The 23,264-nt window shown below is 38.7% G+C and overlaps 1 long non-coding RNA gene across 1 annotated transcript in view; it reads right to left on the minus strand.

Moving 5' to 3' along the window:
• Positions 1 to 1,233: 1,233 nt before the first annotated feature.
• The window catches only part of LOC148115540 (uncharacterized), a 37,513-nt gene continuing 15,482 nt past the window's right edge, over positions 1,234 to 23,264 (minus strand). The window contains exon 2 of the long non-coding RNA XR_015732672.1: positions 1,234 to 8,517. This is a non-coding gene — a long non-coding RNA (uncharacterized LOC148115540). The remainder of the gene's footprint in view (positions 8,518 to 23,264) is intronic.

Genomic DNA, 23,264 nt, shown 5'->3' on the forward strand with positions numbered 1-23,264 from the left:
CTCAAAGGGAATTTGCATTGTATGTATATTACTTTGCAGGTACAAATAAAGTCTTTAAATAGATTTTTAATACAATAATCAATCAAATTCAATGGACCCTCAATACTCTGTAAACCATGAGCTATTGATAACATCTAAGTGAGGATTCTAATTTATATGTCTGCAGGTTAGAGGGTACATCAGGTGTCAATAACTATATTGTCTTGTTCTCTTCATTTGAAAATTTGGTAGATTATTAGTGAAGACTTTATGTAGATCTCTTTAGCTTTCCCCCCATTTTATAATTAGTTTAAATAGAACATCCTGGCACCTTGTACTTCTTCATTGTTTACTTTGCTTAGCCAAGTATTATTATTATTTTTCACTATTAAAAGTAATAAAGCTGTTAACACACTTATTATAATTTCAATTATTCTAAAATACATCTTGATTAGAGTTCAGTAAAACTCTTATTAATGGTAAGCCCAAATGTTTATTTATCAGTTGATATATTGTTCAATTTAGAATAATTTCTACAAACTACATTGAAACTACAGTTGCTATTCCTGGGGTTAAAAAAAGGAAGGAAGAAAACGTTTTATATTGATTTCAGAATTGTTTTTTCACTTTCTTGACTATGAGGATTTTTTGTGATTTCCTATCCAAGAATTAATCAGGATTTGCATAATGTTTTGAAGATCAGGCAAGTTGTAGACAACCTGGCTAAGTCATTGATCATTTCCCAAAACATTCCAACAATAGTTCAATCATGAATAGATTTTTCAAGTACTTGGTCAAATTTACAAATTCTGTCATTGAATTTCAATTTTCTTCCGGCTATTCTTCACCTGCTCATTCTGTTCTTATTAATTATTTCCCTATATCAATATATCTTCAATGTAACTGATCATTCCATCCCAATCATTCTGTTGTATTATTTTCTGTTAAACTTTAAAGACTAAATATCAATTATTTGTCTGTTTGCTTGTTTAAAAGTACCTGTATACATATTAAGTGAACAAACATTTTTAAATACAATTTCCCCCTCAAAATAGCTTTATTCAGAATCAAGCCAGTTTTTTCATTTGCTTCCTTGCTGATTCCTCTGTGACACATTTACCCATCTATAGATTTGTTTATATTTAGTGTAATGCCAAACTGCACCACTTATTCAAGATTTATCTCAAGATATCCTCTCTGTGAAATAATAGCCTTTCCTTCGGCACAAACCACTGAAAATAATTGTGGATTTAATATGAAATGAAATACTGTTTATTCGTCAATGACCAGCAACATTTGGAAAGAGACAACACAAAAGTAAAATCAACACAAAAGTAAATTTGATTTAATATGATTGAACAGTAATTGGATAATCTTTGAAACTTACTCCTATATTCTACAACCATGCAATTTCTTTCTACAGTATTTTTCAAACTCAGTGTACTTTTTACTCTAAAATTCACTTTGAGCTCTGACTTTATAGTGCTGTCTTTATATTTCCAAGTAAATTCTCATTTCTAAAAAAAAAAAAAATCTGTACCTTTTTTTCAGAATGAGTTAACCTTGTGAATGTCCAGAGTTTCTGCTTTGTAATATGAAGTACAGTAGAACAATACCTGTTTGTCTTCCTGTATCATTTTAAACTTTACAATCATTTGCAAGTAAATCACCATACTTCTTCTCCTTCATCTGAATTTGAATGGTCCAGTAAAACATTTTGCATCTTAACATAGTGCACGTTTCTCTACTTTGTAATACTTTATCTTTATCTGCTTTATCTTATCCTGTATATCTTTGCAAAATAATTAAATCCTTCACTTTTTAAAATTGCTTAGACAATTTTTTGTTATAATAGGTTACTTTCGTGTATTTTCTATAATATCAAAGTCTGCAGACTTCGTTGAGATTGCTTTCTTATTCTTTAGAACATTCATTTATTTTACTGCATGTTCAAGATCTTTTAATTGATTTTAGAGTGGGCATTAATTTATAGTTTCTCATCTTGTTCTTCTCAAACACAAACAGACACTTTGATGTGATATCATTTGTATCAGAGGTGGGTTTCAGCAGGTTCTGACCAGTTCTGGAGAACTGGTAGTGGAAATTTTGAGTAGTTTGGAGAACCAGTAGTAAAAATTCTGACTGGCCCCACCCCCATCTATTCTCTGCCTCCCAAGTCCCAGCTGATCGGGAGGAAATGGGGATTTTGCAGTAACCTTCCCCTGGAGTGGGGAGGGAATGGAGGGAATTGACAATAATTGTCAAGTTTATAGTTTATTAGCTGCTTCTTCTCACTATAAAGTGTTAAATCATTGTATTGTGACTTTCTATCAATGCCCATAAAGTTGTCTGGATTTTTTTCTTCTTATTAGTGACACTAGCCAAGCAATAAACTTAAACCCTTGTTTCTACATTTTCCAATTTACAGCTACATTTATTTCAAAGTTCAGCTTATCTAGAGACTTCAGCTGATTCATTTTTCACTCAGTTGTTTTCCATCAAGCTCTAGAATGTTTCTGACACCATGATATTTCACAACAAAAACAACAATTCAAAACAGGATGGAACACGGAATATTTGATTGATCTGAGTTCCTAGACAACTGAGCTATGCGTAAAGCTGATATATCTCCTCAGGTAAAACCATTTGCCCACAAGTATATTTTGCTCTGAAACAGTTCAGTGCACTTTAGGTATGGTAGTTGTTTATTTGCCTGCCTGCCTCTACTCAGAGGAAAAGAATTTAAGCAGCACCTCCCAAAGGCTTCCCTCTTCTTTGCCTATTCAAAGGCTAAGGTTGATGAATATCTTGTCATTCAAGATACTCTCTCATCCAGATACTTTTTCCCCCAGAAGAATTATTTCAGTAAACATATCCAACCAAAAATATTCTGAAGGGAAAAGCTATATGTAAAACAGCTGTAGGCAATGCACATGGTTCAGCACCTGTATGACCCTTGGCCATATTATTAGAGACCCCCCTATAAAAAATAAAGACACCCCCCCATTTATTGATATAGCAACTTCAAGAAGTGCTTCAGCACCCATCAAGTTAATCTTATCAATTTATTAGATTGATACGTGAATCTACATCTACATTTTAGATAATCCAGTTAGGAAAATAAAACAGAACATTACCCAACTGATTAAGTATTTGGAAATGTAAGGCAACATCCTAAACTTTATGGTTACTCATTCCAAATTCTTGCCAGTAGCAATTAACTGCTTCCTCACTTTCTGTTCCAGGACAAAGTCTGCCTCATGTCTATAAGAGCCTTATTACTGTCATTTCCCCATTCGCATCATCACCGGTTTTGAATAAAGGGTCTTTGTCTGCACTGCATTTCCATTGCAAATGGAGCATGATATTATCAAAGCTAAGGCAGGAAATCAAAGAAAGGAATGGAAGCTCTTGTCAGATGAAAGAGAGAATAGCAACTGCCAAAGAGCATACAAACAACAGGCAGAGTGATTTCATTGCAGGGTCTCTGACCTCCAACTAGCAAGCTAGATATGCTGTTTGCCATTGGAGTATAGTAAATGCATAACGCTTTTAGTCAGTGGCAGTTATTGATTGTACCTAAAATGGTGGACGCCTATGAAATAGCTTGAAGATTAGGACGAAATGCTGAATAAATCCAGCTGGAAGTTTGCATTTGGTAATAAAAGGTGCTTATATAACAGATAAGTATTGTCTTTTTTTAAAAGTTGTGTTTATAGATATCCCAAAGACAAGTGAACTGCTGCAGTAATGACTATTTTATTAATTGCTACATGTTACTTTTAAAGTCCAAATAATAAGTTGTTTAAAATACCACCTTTTCTCATATACATTTACCAATCTGTATCTACCAATCAGAAGACTTTGCTTTGGAACCTACTACTATCAGATTCACAACTGGGGGGAAACATTTCAGAGTCTCCTCAATTTAATTCCTTTAAAAGTGTTCAGCTTGGCTACAAATTGTTGTTCCATTGGCTAATCAATGATTCAGTTAACATGTTGCTATTGTAAGTACTAACTATGTTTATCTGATGATATGACCTGGGCGCCCTGACTTGTTGGGAGTGAGATATAAATTACATATAGCTTGAAAACAGATGAATAAATAAAATTGCCCAAGCTGAATCATATGAGTGGATCCAGTTGCAGTAATTTTCTTCGTGTTTTTATGAAAATGTGAAAAATAATTTTAAATAGATTGAACTTTGGCTAAGAAGGAGAAAAAATATTAAAATGCAATCTTTATGAAACTACTACCATCATCTTCTTCTTTTAACAACCCCATAATCCCTTGCAGGGTGGAGTTTGGGCAACTGAATGGAGCTAGCAGAGTGTTTACTGGCCAGATGCCCTTCCTGTCACCAATGCGGAGTTTTGTTCAGTAGATATATTCTCATTGTGCCCAGAGAGAGAAATATCTGCCTCTACCTAGGATCGAACTCACAGCCTCCTGATTGTCGCCTCTAGGTCACCATACCACTCCCTTTATGAAACCACTATGTTCATGTGAATTAGTATCTGCAAAGCACATCAAGATGATCTCATTTGCTTAGTTTCCCCCATTAGACCAAACTAGCTGCCGTATCAAATCATTGTGATTTGGTTTATAAATGATTAGTAAATCCTGATTTATGCCTAGCATGATGTGTGAAATTATCCAATTGCTCTGTATTTAATAAACGATCTTAAAAAAATTAATTTCTACATCCACCTGTCTGAATGCAAGTGAGGAAGAGAGAGAGTTGTTAGTTATATAGAAAAAGCAAATTTATTCAGGCTTTTTTTAAAAAAAATGTTGTGGTTTTCTGGGCCATGTTCCTCATGGTAATTGTTACTTGCACAAGCGCACTAATTTGCTTTGCTAATATATCTTGTTCCTCCCCCCCCCACTAGCATCACACTCACTCAGTCTAATACTGTGATTATTAAGTATCTATTGGGCAACTGACTCACACAATACTACTAATGAAACAATATTGGTTCAACCAAACTTCAAGGAAAGGTCTTGGATTTAACAATAGAAAAATGATCCCTCCAAAAAAGAGGCACTGATTGGCCTGTTGCTATCCCAGGTAAACACCAGCAAGAAAACACCAGCAAAAAAGGAACTGCCAGCAACTCTTTACTAAAAATATCATAGTTTCTTTCTGCTGGGAAGATCATCATTGGCATCCTTCAGTCTCAAGAGACTATGGTATTGTGCTCTGGAAAGAGGTCCTAAAACATCATCTAGTGTGACTAAAAAGGCTAATTCGAGAGTGGCAATCCCTTCCACACTGAGGGCAGATACATTCTGTCCCCTGCCCAGCCCCCAGATTTCGCTGGTTCCGGGACTGCCTCTTTGCCTCAGCCTGCCGAACTAGTGTCTCTTCAAATTGGAGAAGGCCATGCTGAGTCTTTAGCCTCCAAGCTGAACGATCGGAGGTCAAGGTTTCCCAGTTGTTAATGTCCATTCCCAGGCCCTTTAGGTCCCTCTTGCAGATATCCTTATATCACTGCTGTGGTCTCCCTCTGAGCGCTTTCCTGCACTAATTCTCCATACAGGAGATCTTTCGGAATCCGACCATCAGACATTCTCACATGCCCCAACCAGCACAGACATTGCTGTTTCAATAGTGTATACATGCTAGAAATTCCAGCACGTTCCATGACTGTGCTATTTGGAACTTTGTCCTGCCAGGTGATGCCAAGAATTCGTCGGAGACAGCGCATATGAAAGGTGTTCCATTTTCTCTCCTGCCGTGCGTAGAGGGTTCAAGACTCACTGCAGTACAAGAGTGTGCTCTCGGGCTCTATAGACCTGGATCTTTGTATGTTCCGTCAGCTTCTTATTAAGCCATACTCTCTTTGTAAGTCTGGAAAATGTGGTGGCCACTTTATCAATATGTTTATTCAGCTCAGTATCTAAACAGAGAGTGTCAGAGATAGTTGAGCCGAGGTACACGAAGTCATGGACGACCTCCAGTTCTTGTGCAGAAATTGTAATACAGGGAGGTGAATCCACGTCCTGACCCATGACTTGTTTTTTTCAGGCTGATTGTTAGTCCAAAGTCTTGGCAGGCCTTGCTAAAACTGGGAAGAAGGCACACAATAATAAATCTGCCCCTCCTCCTTCTCTGCCCAGAGTACAATGTCTGTCTGCACAACAAAAGAATGGGAGGGGTCAGGGTGGCAGAGGAGTTGTTAAGAAGCAACTTAACTTGAACCTGAATTGGAACTTGCTCCTGGGTCAATCAGAAGAGTTGGGGATCTTTTCTTAGGAGCTGGAACAGTAGTTTTACATGGGTAGCAAAAATAGGGATGAATTTCTTGTAGAAATTAAGGAAGAATGTAGAATGGGTGGAAAGATTAGCAATAAGACTTAGACTTATATATGCTTCACAGTGCTTTTATAGCCCTCTCTAAGCAGTTTTCAAAATCAGCATATTGCCCCCAACAATCTGGGGCCTCATTTTACCGACCTTGGAAGAATGGAAGGATGAGTCAACCTTGAGCCTGGTGAGATTCAAACTGCCAAATTGCAGGCAGCCAGCAGTCAGCAGAAGTAGCCTGCAATACTGCATTCTAACCACTGTGCCACCAGATAGATAGGTCATGAGAGAGGGGGGGGAGAGAGAGAGAGAGAGCATAATTTATTGATTGTTTTTCAGTACTTAGTTCCTGGTTTATGTTTATTAAAGTTATTAGTAAATATTATGTTACATAGGAATAGAGATCTTAACAGATTTCAGGAGATGCCAACCATCTGCTACAACAATTGATTCAATGGGCATCAGGCTGCAGTTCTAAACTCCTAGGAGTACTTAAGTGAATTTCTGAGAAAACAAAGTGAGAACAATATGATCAATTCTGATCCTTTCCAACTTTTCAGGACAAGATGGAAGACAAGTTAGGATGCTATCTGGTGCATTTTATATTGCTATGTATTTGCACTGATCCCAGTTCTGAAATCAATATGCCCACAATAGTCTCATTGAAATTCCTGGTTGAGTCTTTCTTGTATTTTCTGCAATTTCAACACCTGCTGGTCAAGTGCTATTTGGAATCTCAGGAGAGAAGTAAGGAAGAATGAGAAAGAAAAGGACAACAGGAACAATGAAGTGGAGATGCAGTCAAGAGTTTCATTTTCATTTGAGCTTCAGCTTGGACTCAGCATGATCTGGACTCCATGTTCATTTATAATGAAAACCATTATTCACTTCCCTTAGTCCTCTAAGTTTGGATGGCAAGATTTTTCTATCATCTTGAAAGGCATAAAAAAGTGGCAAGATATTTGCTAAGCAAGAAGACAAGAATGAAACTCTTGGCTGCATAATAAAAGTGCAATCCAAAACATGATGCCAACCCGTCAACTCTACTATTTGCTTGTAGTAGAACCATATTTGAAATGATCTAATAGCATTTCCATTGAGGAAAAATAAAATGTTCTAGGAATAACATGTTAGACATGGACTTAAAAGCAGTTTTTGGGAAATGGAGTAGAAATGTTAACAGAGTTCAAATTCATATGCATTTCATTTAATGCCCTTTTCTAAAATCCACTTCTTAAGTTATTATTTTGAAAGTATGTAATAGTAGCTAATTATCCACAACTGAATTTACGTTCTCTCTAGTTTTTCTCACTTGTCAATTTCTTTGTTCCCTTTCTCAGGCAATTACTTCTGTTGTTGTCTTGCCTTGTTATCAAGTGTCACCATCATTATTTATTCCTTTAATGATGTCCTTTACTGATTATTTTCTGTTGAAGTTTTTTTCCTTTTTCCTTTAGAAAGTAACCTGGTGAAAAAGTCTCTTTTCTCGTATTAATTTTTAAAAAGTATGACAATGGAAAAAAGGTAACTGTACAAATAATAAACTGAATCCAGAGAAAATATGAAAATTCCACCCCTTATTAGGGCTTTTCTGACTTCTCATTGCAACCCCTCATATACCCGCAGAGTCATTCCTAAGGGCTGAAGGATATGCTAGAACAACGTAGCATGGGGCACTAGAATTTATGGAAGCTAGTTTGTATAAGCAGAAATGCAGGCTTATTGACACAAGTCAAATTACATTAAAGTCAATGCAATCTTGGATCAACACCAAGAATCAGGCTCAACTTTGAGGATAATTTTTGCATTTATAGTCAATTCTGGCACAATCTTCCATCTGGAATTCCTAACTGGATATCTTCTGCCTTCAGCTTTGCAGGATATAGCCCAACAACTGTATTTATTCATATTTATGAGCAGCAATAATATAACAAATAGCAACATTGGCAAGAAATTTGTGATTAGGACGAATGTCATAGGCATCCAACATAACTTGCAATGATGACAAAGTGAAAGGTACATTTTGACTTCACAGTACAAACCTCGGCAATTATAATCTCTTGATGTCAGGCTCAAAGATGTAACTCATGTGAATTGCATCACACCATTTTGTTCCCCATTCCATCATTTCTTTTGTGACTGATTTCTCTGGGACAGTAGTTGATCTTTGATGGTGTCTGATACTCCTTCTTTTCAGCTCCCAGAGGGAGATTTGATCTATCTCCTGAGAAAGAAAGAACATGAAACTGAAATGAAATAATCATCTGAACGTGATCCAATATCGTATTGGCAGGAATGTAGAGTATTAAAAAGCAATTAAGAGCATCAGGAGCCATATGATTAATTACAAATCCAAAATTCACATATTGATCATAAAAAGTAATTGGTATAATTAACATACTCTAATTACATAACCATTATTAAGACTCTGAAAATTTTCTGCAGCTTTGACTGCATGACTGAAAACTATTTATTATACATTATATTATATTAATTTAACTATTAACGTACTAGTGCAGGACACTGGATTTTCCACCTCATAGATCATTTGAATGGGATATAAGGGTAAAGTTTTTTTTTTTAAAAAAAAAAAAACAAATCCCTTCACTAGAACCCACCACCATGGTGATTTATTGGCACATATGAAAAATTTTTCCATTCCCTTCTTTCAGCATTTCCCCCCGGCTTCCTAAGTTAGTTCATAGACCCCCTGATTTATTTTTTCATTTTTCCATCCCAGTAATATTCAGGTTTAACCTCGTGCTTGGCTTTCTAAACCAGCCAAGGCCAGCTTGGCACTGCTACCTGCTCTGATGATTTGGGTGTGGCAAGATCTAAATTCTTGGATCTAAATAAGAAATTTATTCCGGTGGCAACTGCAGGTCTAAAACTTGGCAACAGCATTATAAAAGAAGTGTTGGGATATTTCCAGGGGTGGGCTTCAAAAATTTTAGCAAGGGGTTCTCTGCCCAGTTGCTGGGTGGGCGTGACCACGGTGGGCATGGCCTAGTCAGCCTCCTGCACCACAATGGGGGGGGGCTTTTTGTCCTCCCCAGGCTCCGAAGTCTTTCCTCAAGCCTCTGGGAGTGCGAAAACAGTCTCCCCAGGCTGCGGAGACCGTCTGGAGGCCAGAAATGGGCCCGTTTCCAGCCTTCCCAAATGGGGCAGAAATGGCCTGTTTCTGGCCTTCCTGAACTTCCAATAGGCCCGTTTTTTGCCCTCCCCGAGCCTCCGTGCATGCCCTGCACTTACCTGCATCCAAAATGGGCCGTGTGGGGACTCCTGGGAAAGGTGGGGTGGGTGGGGCCAGCCAGGAGTGGGATTTGGGTGTTCTCCAAACTGCACAGAATCTTAGCTAGAGATTCTCCCAAACCCTGCAAACCCCCAGCAGCCCACCCTGGATATTTCACCTTGGAGGTGTTTGGGGTTTTTTTATTGTTCTTAGCAATCGTTGAATTGTCTGTATTTTCTTTCTTACATTTTTCTATTTTAGTTTTTTGTCTGAAAAATGGGAATGTAAGTTATTCGCAGTCCTTCTGGGCTGGAGCAACATATAAGCCCAGTAAATGGGTAAGTAGATGGATTCCACCCATTCTATATACTTGTGTGCTATTTTGCACCTTTGAGTTGCCCTCGATGGCCATTTTCCTATTAGGGATTGCATATTACAGTGTCACCCAGCCATTACTGTAGCAATAAAATAAGCCTGTCTTCATTACTGTTTATTGGCACAGAGGGGGCTGCTGTAAATCACAAATGAGGAAATGGTCCTACGGGTGTCTAATGAGCTGCTTTAAGTAATTTCTAGTAGCAAATGATATTGGAATGAATGAATGAGTGAAGACCTTTTCAAACTCAGTGGAATTTTTTTTTTTAAAGGCCAGATCCTTGAGAACATTATTCATTTTGGACAGCATTTATACATCTTACTGACAGTATCTAAAGCTAAATCCACTTGTTTGTCATACTGTCACTTCCTGACAATCCACTTCAAATTTTCATTCAAGTGATTCCCAGGAGGACTGCTGAGAACAATACTCAATGCGAAATATCAGGAACATGTTCAGGCAAAAAATGGATGTTTCTCTATCATTTCATCATCATCATCATCATCATCATCATCATCATCATCATCATCATCATCTTCATCATTCATTCATTGCACAGTCAGCCAGATGTTCAGACTGGGTTTGGCATTTTTGTCTACTGACTGAGTCCTTACCAAGGACCTGGGATAGGCAAATCTGGATGTTTGACAGTGTTACAGATATTGCCACAGGATGGAAGCTGATCCAAGTAAAGCCTCCTTCTGCAATTGACTGATAGTGAATTTGTCAATGCCTATGGTGTTCAAGTGGTGCTCCAGTTGTTTTGGGATTGCACCCAAGGTGTCTATTATTATTGGTACTAGCCTTGCTTGCTTTTGCCGCAGTTGTTTTATTTCTATTTGTACGTCTTTCTATTTTGTTACTTTCTCCAGTTCATCCTCTTCTATTCTGCTGCCTCCAGGCACTTTCACATCCACTATCCAGACTTTTTTGTCTTTCTTATATCATCATCATCATCGTCGTCATCGTCGTCATCATCATCATGACCCAGAATATAAGTAATTTATATTCTATATAAAGTAATTTAGCCTTTCTAAACCTTTCTAAACCTGGAAATATAAATCACAAACTAAAACATATGAAAAATTCAAAATTTAAAAGATAAGTAGCACTTGCTGTTTACATTTATATATACTATAAATATTGGTTAGCTTCATTGAGGCTTGTGTGAAATTATTAAAACAACAAATCGATTTCTTTGGCATATATTTAAGGCTGTCGAACTCCATGAAGACTCTGGATAGCATACAACATTTTAAAAAGAGTGAGAACAATGTAAGAAATAACAGAATAATAAATGTCCCTGAGAAAGTAAGAAAGAAAAACCCTTCAAACTAATATGTAGAATCTTGTAAGAGGCTACCCAATTATAGTAAAACCTCCATAGTTGACCACCTCCTTACACTGACCACATCCCCAAATTGGCCTGATTTTCATAGACTGGACATACGCTTTATGTACACAATAGAAAGCCAACCTTTTTATATTGACCACCTCTGTAAGTTGTATCTTGACTACCTGGTCCTTGACACATGGTATTAATTTACTCTCTATAAGTTGACCAGTTGAGTCCAGCCTGCACCAAGGGCAAGAAAAGTGAAATGAAGAATTGGTAGCAATGACCATTGCAATGTCCTTAGAAGTACAGGTACAGCTACTACTCCTTTCAAAGGTACAGCTGAGAAATATGAATAGTTATGGGCATATCTCCAATATAACATTAGTCCTACATAATCTTCAGTGGTTACTATGAAGACATATGCCTTCTTGGATACCATGTCTGCCTTGCAAAGAACTTGCTCTTGAAATTCAGATGGCCATGGTCCTACCAGCCTTTAGAAAGGCCCTCCTGATCTGATTCTTCTCTCAAACCTTGGGACAGGATGATATATATATTTGTATATTTTTACAAAGTCAGCTTATTGCCCCCAAAATCTGGGTCCTCATTTCACCTACCTTAGAAAGGATGGAAGGCTGAATCAACCTTGAGCCTGGTGGGATTTGTTATATGAGCCAATTTTATAAAGGTGTATGTGAGTTACTGTATCTGTACTTTCTATTTGTGTGTTTCTATTGATTCAATATATATTTGATGTATTTAATAATGTGTTTAATAATGGGCCATTATCTAAATTGAGTGGATGGATGGATGGATGGATGGATGGATGGATGGATGAAGAGCTAATTGTAAATCCTTTCCAAAGATGATTTACTGATGAGCTGCAGTTGAACCCATTTTTAAAAGAATTTACTATATATAACTAATTTTCCCAGCTAGCAAAGAAGCAAGGTTACTTATACATTGTCAACATCCGAGTCAGCGCACTGTTCAAAGTGGCCACAATGCACCGTTTTGGAGTTGCCACACACGCGTAGAGGGAGGGGGATGCATGGGGACCCAGATGGGTGATGGGACTCATGCTGGGAGAGGAGCCAGGAAGGCAAGCTAGCTGTGGTCAGTTCAGAAGCCATCCAGGCCTGAAGAGTATTTGCTGGAGCCAGCCAGAGAGCAACCGGGCTGAAGAGTATTTGCTGGAGCTGGGCCAAAAAAGTACTTGCTGGAGACAGCCAGAGAGCAACCAGGAACAGTAGGGTGGAGCGTGCTGAGTCCATATAGCCAGCTGGCTAGCAGAAGCCAGTAATGCTGACTAGAAACCCTTTTACTTTATTCCCTTTCACCATGTGCCAAGCTGAGACTCCAGTAAAGAGACCCGTTCTACTCACAGTGTGGCCTCTTCCTTTGCTGGCTTGGTTTGGAACCGTGACAGGTAGCCAGCATTCCTCATCCTCTTTCTTCTGCCTTTTGAGCTTCTAGCTGCTTCCGGCCTGCTTGTAGGGAGCAAGCTTGTTGGCCACTGCAGGCTGATTCTTGGCCGCTGCAGGCTGATTCTGGTTAGTTTTGTGGAGTCAGCTGTTTGTCAGTTTGACATTATATATAATGGTTTCTATAACTTGCTTAAATAAACTCCATAGGTCAAAATTAGGGCGAACTGCTGCTTATGGTAAGCACGCAATGGTACAATCCAGGCAGTGGTGGGTTACCCCCGGTTCGGACCAGTTCACAAGAACCGATAGTAAAACCGGCAGGAGGCCCTGCCCACTGACCCGGATGTCGTCATCAGCGATCTACGCATGCGCAGAAGCTTCTGCACATGCGCAGAAGCAAGGCGCGTGCACAGCAAAGCAAGCATCTGCGATCCTGTTGCGAACCGGTAGTAAAGGTGAGTAGAACCCACCCCTGAATCCAGGCCAAGAAAAGCACATGGGTCCAAAGGAAAAAGTTTAATCCTTTTGCTGAAGTCACTTATTTTACAATATTCCATACACTTATCTGCTTATGGTTTTAAAAATATAAATTCCATTGCACTAAGTTGGCTGGGAATTTTGGATGCATGTCTGAAAAACTCCAAGTTAAGACCTGCAGCTTTCATCCCTTTCCAAGAAAAGCTTCTATTTTCAAACAAATGCATGGCAAGTGATCTTTTCCTTGTCACAGCATTTTTCAGGAAAACTACATGCCTTGAACCTCTGTCTATTCAACTAACAAGAGGAGGGAAAAAAATAATTAAAATAAGGTGCCAGCCTTCATGAGAATTCATGCAATGTAATTCATTAAGTTTAATTAAAAAGTGAATTAAAGCACTTCAATTAACGTGATTAAGGTTATCACTTTCTTTTAGATCGTTATATATTAAGGAAGGAAAGCACTTTCCTCAGTAAGTTCTCTTGGGTTACTGTTAAAATACTGGAACCCTGTTAGCAAGATGATGATATCAAGTGGTTTCTGTTGAGATATTCCAGACAAAAGCACAATCTTGGTACTTAGGCAAGCTGAGTCCCCCATTAATCGCATTAAGTTGTAACTGGGATGGCGTATAACAGCAAACAGTTTCAATATATTCTGGCCCGCCAAGTTGTATCTGTGGATGGAGAAATGCCATTTTGAAAAGCAAAACAAAAAGCCTTTAAACATGAGAACAAATCAATTAATACAATTGAGCGAATCTAAAGGTATTTCACGAGAAGAATCCTCCACTCCTCTGCTCACAACAAAATACTTTATGCCACCAAGCTAGAAATTTTGGGATTAGACAATTTAGAACTACGCCACCTTCGGTCTGACCTAAGCATAGTATATAAAATTATCTGCTACAACATCCTATGTGTCAATGACTACTGTATCACTATCACTGATAAAAAATGGGTGGAAAATTGGGACGCCTCTTTTTATAAACTACTTCAGCTTCAACCACAATAATACACAAGTACACAATAGATACAAACTTAAGGTAAACCACTCCAAACTTGATTGCAGAAAATACGACTTCAGCAACAGAGTGGTCAATGCCTGGAATGCACTACCTGACTCTGTGGTTACTTCCCCAAACCCCCATAACTTTAACCTTGGACTGTCTACTGTTGACCTCACCCCATTCCTAAGAGGTCTGTAAGGGGCGTACATAAGCACACCAACCAGGGTGCCTACCATCCCTGTCCTACTGTCCCCATTTATTCGTATCCTTATCCTGTATTCATAACCATGTTTATACTTATATCTGTTATCTTATACGTGTTAGATAGATAGATAGATAGATAGATAGATAGATAGATAGATAGATAGATAGATAGATAGATATCATTGACTTGGGCTTATATGGGCAGTCTGTGTTCTCAGATTTTCTCTGTCTGCTGCCTTTTAGGATGTTGTCATAGCAGCATGCTGGTAACCCAAAGCAGTACAAATACAGAATTACTGGCTTGAAGGCAACAGAGGTTTGCTACTATGGCAAGCATAGGAATGTGCGGGAATACCTGCAATTTATTTTCATGAAGGAAAGAAAATGTGTGAGTTTTGGCACAGATCTATACGGACAGAATAAACTTTTCAATGGCTTCCAAGCACTAATAGGCTGCTAATTAGCTGATCACAGTTTGCAAGTTATTAAGCAATGGAACAGCCTCTTTTCTGAAATTGTAGGTGCTCCATCATTGAAGGTTTTCGAGAAAAGACTAGGCAGCCATTTGTTTGGGAAGGTGTAAGGATTCCTGCACTGGGCAGGAGGTTGGTTTAAAAGACCTCCAAAATCCTTTCCGATCCTATGATTCAATAGACTCAAAATGTTTTGATATCGAATAGATCTGGTAACAGTTTGGATCAACGTCAAACGCATTTAACTGAATATTAAAAGCTAGGAAACATTATCTGATTACATGAAAGAACCCAGAATATATGACAGGAATTGTGCAATATAGAGGATGCTAGGTTGGAGAACTCTGTGTTAAATGACAACACAAATCCCAAGAACCATTTCTCCAGTGCTTTTGTGGTAACACAGAAAGAAACAATAGGTATGGACATGTATTGTAATAATCAACTTTTAAACTTTCTTGACAGGTCTTTTCTACCCATTTAAAAAAGAAAGGGAAATTAATGGAAGACCCTTCTGTCTGTCGTCTCCTTTCTCAGGTTTGTAGGAAGCTGAAATAGATTAGATCAGGTTTCCATTAAACTATATCCAGATAATGTAATGTCTTCATAGATTGTACCAGTGGTGGGTTTCAAATTTTTTTACTACCGGTTCTGTGGGTGTGGCTTGGTGGGTGTGACATGGCTTGGTGGGCGTGGCAGGGAAGGATACTGTAAAATCTCCATTCCCTCCCCACTCCAGGGGAAGGTTATTGCAAAATCCCATTTCTTCCTGATCAGCTGGGATTTGGGAGGCAGAGAATAGATGGGGGTGGAGCCAGTCAGATTTTTTACTACTGGTTCTCCGAACTACTCAAAGTTTCCGCTACCGGTTCTCCAGAACTGGTCAGAACCTGCTGAAACCCACCTCTGGGTTGTACCACATACAACTATGGAAAGTGGTGAATGTGTGCAAACTGCCTAGAGGAGTCCTTTTCTTTTTCTCTCTCTTCCTTTGATATTCTTTTGGCCATGTTTGTACAGCATTGATGACCATACCCAATCATTTATCTCAACTTTGTTGCCTGCTGCACGCTATTAGGCATATGAGCCATGCTGGTGCAGTGGTTAGAATGCAGTGCTGCATGCTACTTCTACTGACTGCCAGCTGCCAGCAGTTTGGCAGTTATAATCTCACCGGCTCAAGGTTGACTCAGCCTTCCATCCTTCTGAGGTCGGTAAAATGAGGACCCAGATTGTTGGGGGCAACATGCTGACTCTGCAAAACTGCTTAGAGAGGGCTATAAAGCACTGTGAAGCAGTATATAAGTCTAAGTGCTAAGCGCTATGTTCTAAACCACAGGCATTTATGGCTCCTGGTGGTGGGAGGGGAGGCTGAAATGTTCCTCAGGATGGTACAATGCAAACTGTCCCTGACATATTTGTAGGAGCAACTTGAACACGAAAGGGCAGAGCTTAACTGCAACAACAAAATGCATCACAAAATGCATTTATCATCACTCTGGTATTGATGATGATCTATCATTCGGCAGTCATAACTACTGTTCTCTAAGCCTTAGAAGGTTATCTCCTGTCTAATTTTATTTCACCAGAGGGAAAAAGAAAAAAAAAAAAACCTCTCAGGGGTTCACAAAAGCTATACTAGGTTATAGGATGACTTGGTCTTCTCTTTCTAAAGATCAGAATCAACGAATCACAGAAGCCTTATGAAATCAGAACTGCAAAGAATTTGGCAAAGGGCCACATATAAGCCCCATTTTAACACACTCGATTTAATATTTAAGATGTCTAAAGTTTTAACCACTGAAACCAAGAGTGGGATAATAAACACAGCCCATCTAGTGGGTTCACTCAATGTTTTTTTTTTTTTTTTTTTTTTTGCAGTATACCTTTCATTGTTTTCATTCTCTTTAACCATAAACTCCTGAGGTGCTATTTAGAAATATCAGGCCACTAAGAAGGTAAATTTAGGCTAATGCTGCCTCCCAGTGGTTACAAAGCATTATCACTATACCCTGAAACTAAAGCATAAATAAGAGTCAGTATTTTATTTAACTTACCCTAAAGTTTCATTTATCCTGAAGGTCAGACTCCCAAATTGACAGATCTCAATATTTATTTATTTAGTACAGTATATGGCATACAGCATATGACATACAGTAATAAAACTGTATAGAAGGAGCATGTAACACTATAGTACACATATGATGGAAATAAGTAATCAACTGTGCAATTCAAGAAGTCATATATAAATTACAGGTTACATTTTAAAATATTGTACATTGATTCATAAGAATAGAATAAGTGTTCTATATATTAATATCTAGACCATTTATCCAATTAAGCACAATATTTATTAGTTGGAGAAAGTCTGTTTTTCCTCCTGTCTAATTCTCAAATGGCAGCTAATCTCTATGTCACGGGTAGCAAACTCGCTGCATCACGTTGCCATCATGTAACGTTTCGTGATGTTTTCCCCATTCGCAGATGTGGGGTGGGCGTGGCCTGAGCATGACACATTCGGCCTGCAAGTTGCCAGTTTGACACCCCTGCCTATGTGATCCAGGGTCTGGCAAGGAACACCACTGATCTCAGTGACTACTTGGCTTTGGAAAATCAGACTTGATTGCCTAGAAATTGTGGCTGCATGAAAATTGAGGAGCAGAGGGGGGGATAGAAGGTTATCTGGGATCCCTAAACCACAATCAAACAAAGCATCCTTCTGTTTACTCCAAAAAGTACTACTTACAGTTCTAGTAAAGAGGACAAGTGGCCCTTTTGCATAACTAAGTTAACTGGGACGTGGGGAATATAATTGTTTGTGTGAATTCCTCCACGCCTTTCAGCCTTCTGCTTATCCCCTCACCCCGTTATGGTCATGAGGGAGAGAAGAAAAAGCCAAAATGGCAACACAAGTGGAAGTCCCATTTTTTTTTTCAGATTATCTCTAGGACTTAGACCTGTGATGGCAAACCTATGGCACGCGTCCTACAGGTGGCACGCAGGGCCACCTCTGCGGGCACGCGAGCCGACGCCCAGGCCAACTCCACTGCGCATGCCCGCATGCCTCCCGCCGGCTAGCTGATTTTCGGATCTCTGCTGGGAGGCACGTGCGCATGCATGGAGGGTGGGTGGGGGGGTCACGTGTGCATGTGTGGGGGAGGTGGCGCCCTCCCTGTGCTCCGTTTTGGTCCCAGGAGGCTTCAGGGAGGCCTGCTAGCACCAAAACAGGGATCACACACACATGTGCCCCCATGGGGGGACACGGGTGGGGGAGCGTGGGGGGTCATGCACACATGCAGGGAGCAAGGGGAGCACAGTGGGTCACACATGCATGTGCGGGGGGGCTGGGGGATCATTGCATCATGGGTGTCAGCGCTCACTTTCGGCACCCGAAGAAAAAAAGGTTCGCCATCAGTGACTTAGATTCTTCCCTAAATGGGGAAAAGGCCAACCCCACATTAGTAGTTTGAAAAGCACAGTTGAACAGGTGGAACTACATTATTCTCCAAAGGATTTTTCAATTATTGGCCTTCAAAAGGAGGCGAATGCCTCATGAATCTCACTTTACATTTTGCAAAATTGCCCAGAATTTTTTCAAACAGAGAACAATTAATGACAAATCTACTTTCACTGTATTTATGAACTTGGATCTCTGTTTCATTGTCTTCGCAGTAAGATACCAGGGTATATGTCTACTTCTTACCCAACAATGTTTTGTGAGTAAATAAACTGAAGAATGATCTCTCTTTAAGATTTTAAGAAAGAAATTCTGTAGGCTGATCTGGAGAAAAATCTTTCTTTTTGTGATGACAAGCTGTCAGGGATTACAGGATCAGCCTCTGCAATGGCTGTGGAAACAAGTACCATTTTAGAACAGATTGGAACCATTATGACATTGACAAAGATTTTTAGAAATGTGAGAAAGCTATAGAGAAAACTCCAGGGACTATAATACAAGGTAACTATGATGAAACTCTAGGAATGGACAGGGAATGAACCCTAGAAGAAAGACAACTCCCTGTCAAGTTTCAAGGTCGTCTCAAATAAATTGCATTTCAAACAAAGTCTTTGATAAAAACTCCCATTTATTGAGCACAACATTCTAAATCCGACTCATCGTAGCCAACACTGACTTCCAGACCCCAAACCCTCCCTTTCCGTTCCCCACTCCCCTGCACTCATTGGCCATCTTCCAAGTCATTCTACCCCTAATCTACTGCTCCAGCTAAAAGGAATTTCCCCCCTCCCATCCCATCTCCTAGGGGATATTATCTCCAGGGAAAATAAGTAGGTGAAAAGTCAAACGTCCCTTTCCAGATGCCTCCGCTTCTCCTTCTTATGTCAGCACTAGAGTAAATGCAATTTGAAGTGCTGACATCCCCACTCTTAATAAGAACTAGTTCTTGTGTCCAATTCTTCACAACAAGATTAGGAAAATTTCTTCCTCTGGCATCCTTATGATCGTCACACCGGCAATGTTTCATAGATCAATAGCAGATGAAGTGGGCAGGGCCAAAGCACAGATACACAGGTGCATATACAGTAGAAAGTTTAAAGATATTAGTAATAGGCAACATTAAATCATTCATTTTTTTTAAAAAAATGTTATATAAGAAGCTACGGTGGATCTGATTAAAGGTTCATGTACTTCAGCACACTGGATTTGTTTTTTTTTTTTTTAAAGAGTATTATGCACATGGAGGCAGACATACAAGCAGATAAAGCTAGCACAACTACAGTAGTCATTGTTAATAGCTGGTCCCACTATCTTTTTAAAATTTATTTTTAGTTTAGCATGAGTGAATGCTGCTGAACATTTACTGGCTGTATGCTCTTCCTGATGCCCATGTGAAGCTCACAGCAGATATTTTCTCTTTGTGGCCAGAGAGAGAAATATCTACTGCTACCTAGAATCGAACTTCTGATTGTGGGGTAAGAGCTCCACCTCTAGGCCACCATGCCATTCAGCTCCCTCCTCTATTAATTTGTCTAATTTTATTTTAAAATTGTTTATTTTCTCTCCATCCTGGAAATAAAGGATAATCCAGCAGTTGCTTATGTTGTATTCCTTTTTAACTTGTGTCTCAATTCCAGAAAAATGTCTTTGAACAATCACACATTTTTTTAAAAAATACTTTGAAACCATCCCACCTACAACCCGTTACTGCAAAGCCTTAAGATTTTTGGCCAGTTTGTAAAATCTGGGTCCGAATTTCAATGGTTTGAAAATGGAACATTTATTCTTACATAGAATGTATGCAGCTGAATTCTAAGATGGCTGTAGTCTATCCTATTGGATGGTAAGTGCTATAGAGAGTTTCTGCTATGGCAAAATAGGGGGTGAGATACCCAATGTTATTTATACATATTTCTGAGGTAAAGGAGAATTCTCTTTCATGGTAAAAAGCCAATTTTTGGCAATAGAACATATGCAAGGGACAGCCATCATACAACAGAAAACAGAGTTGGAAGGGACCTTGGAGGTCTCCTAATCCAACTCACTGTCCAGGCATTGGATCCAACATCATTTTAGACAAATGATTGTCCACTCTCTTCTTAAAAACCTCCAGTGATGGAGCATTGGCTTTTTTGATGGCTGCAGCACACTGCTGGCTCATATTTAAATTGCTGTCCACTAGGACTCCTAGATCCATGTCACAGTTACTGCTATTGAGCCAGATATCACCTATTCTATACCTGTGCAATTGTTTTTTCTTGCCTAAGTGTAAAACCTTACTTTTTTAACCATTGAAGTTCTTTTTGTTGAATAGGGCCCAGTTTCCAAGTCTGTCAAGATCCTTCTGGACCTTTAGCCTATGCACAAGGCTTCTGTGACAATACTTCTGACTAAGGAAGATTGTGTAAGAGTCATGTACTATAATTTGCATCTCCTATTTCAGTTGAATACTGAAGATACATTCCCTCCCAGGCATGCTGTTTGTCAGGTTTTTAATGATGTTATTACTTTGCAAAGGAAGAGCTGATTAGAAGTCTCTCAGAGATTCTCCCTCACAGAGTTTTCAATTCAATTTCATATTTAATCGGGAAAGCTGCTTCCAAGCAGAAATTTTCCTTGATTCCCCAAGGTGATGAAATCATAGCCTTGAAGATTTTTGTAAGCTGGTAGAACTTGCTGAATGTCCCATACATACAGTCATACTGATGTTACCATCCAAAATGAAATTATGGAAATCTATGGACAAGACATATTGCTATTTAAGGTGAAAGCAATATGGGTGCCCTACTCTCCAATCCATGGAGAGACAAATAGAAACCTCTTTCAGTATCAGGACTTGAATTATCCTGTCCCCAATATGCTTCCTCTTGTGAAACCTATTCAGAGACAGCATTGCTATAGGATAACATGACCACAACAGCAGAAGACATACTTGTTACCATATGTGCAAGAGAGAATGGCCTAGTTAAGCCCATTTGCTTGGCATAGAGTTTTCCCTATCTACAATGCCTTGGCACTGAGACAACACAACTAGACGATTCCGTCTTTCCTGCAAATATCTCTGTTGCTAGGATACCAGCTCAGGAGGATGCTAGGTTTGATGCCACTCTCTCCTTCTGCCTGGAACTGTTGTCAGAGTCAATTGCTGAATAATAAAGCTAGTCCTAATTTAGCCACTGCTATTGTGATTAAAAGCCAACTCTTTTAAATGAAAAGCTTGAGTTCTTATAATTACTGTATAGGGTCCCTTTATTGTTATTTCTATATTTTTCCTGTTAGTAAAAAAATAATGGTAGCACTCTGTGAAATGTACAAAATAAATAGATTTCCAAAAATCTCTAGCCTAACAAAACAGAATAAAGCAGGAAAACACACACCTGCCCAATCAAAATTCTCTCCACCCAAACTAGCAAGGCAGAAAATCCATGAACACAGTGCTGCATTCTTAGTATCTTCTTCACAAAATAATATACAACGAAAAAATCGCTGCCTCTTCATGTCCCAACATCTGTGGCCTGATGTGTCTGCCTCTCTGACTGGATTTCACATGTGGTACTAAATCTATCTTGCTTACCTATGGTTTGTTTAATAAAACTCAATTTGTATGGTGGTTCCATACAACACATTAAGCTATAATTTATCTATCAATGGCTTAGCTCGCACAATACTGTAACACCTTTCCTCCTTTTGTTTTAGGATTTTATACAAACCCAGTTTTTGTCTTAAAGTAGAGCTGGTCCTAATTATTCAAGAGTGGAGACAGTATTACAATGATAAACAGTGAATACAAAAGCCCAGAAAATATATTCCAATGCTATCTTGAAATAAAAGCATAATGCCATTTTAAAAAAGAAGAAGAGAACGGGATTTACTGGCAAAAGAAACCTTAATCTTTTTGTCCCAAATCATCGTGTTATCTTAAAAGACAGAATTCAGTGTCCACCTAGTAGCTAAAAAGAGTTGAATGATGAGAAAAAAATCATGATACAGGCTACAAGAATAGATGAAAGGTATGATGGAAGCAGGGTTAATGACAAATTTGGGAAACACTATGAAAGTGAAACACTTACTAAGAGTGGTGTGATTTCATGCACAGGTTTCTATTAGCCACAAGAAGACACACTGCCTAGGTCTGTGAAAGTTTTATCAAAAGTTAAGAACAAGTAGTCTGAAAATAGGAAAAGCCAATAAAATCAATATGTTCTACATTGTCTTAAGTCGTATATTCTAAAATTAAGTATACCTTAATTGTTACTACTTTATTATGTGTATATTTCTACAACTTATTCCTGTGACTTACTAAAGAATATAAACCCAAGGAATATCTTTATATCTGTAAGCAACTATAAAGACATCCAATGAAGTTATATGACGTGACTTGAGCCAACAGGGGTCTTAATGTTGTCCTGCTGAATTCTATTGCTGTAGATAAGTAAGGATAATTTGTGGTAGTTCATAGCTTATGCGCATTTGCATGTCAGCCTGGGTCCATCATATAGAATAGGTAAAATGTCTGGCATGCTGAAGGGAATACCAGATTACTGTATGTATCTTTAGGAGTCATTTTAATTATCCTAAAATGCTTTGGGATATGAAAGCCAAGAAACACTTTAGAAAATTAAGATTATTGGGCCTATAGTAGCTATAGTGGGTGCTTCAGAATTACAGCATGGATCCAGAAAGTCTATGAACTTGGGTGTTAGCTCCATTACATTGAATACTGGTACAGAAATAAGATGGAAGGTGATCTAGATTTATGAGTCCCTATCTACGCTCATAGCCTTCTTATGGAATTACATAGGCCAGAGTGTAAGTAAGCTGGCTATCATCACTTCTAATTTGAGCCCAGTTTCTTACAAATGGATGAATCTGAAAAGTGCCAGTTTAATATTGTATCTTGCACCATTTTATTAGCACTTTTTTTTTTACTATGACCTAGTTAGTAGCAGGTGTCGTGCAGATTTTTTTTTCCAAAT

This window comes from Pantherophis guttatus, chromosome 2, assembly GCF_059756535.1.
Source record: "Pantherophis guttatus breed Tessera chromosome 2, ASM5975653v1, whole genome shotgun sequence".
Taxonomy (NCBI): domain Eukaryota; kingdom Metazoa; phylum Chordata; class Lepidosauria; order Squamata; family Colubridae; genus Pantherophis; species Pantherophis guttatus.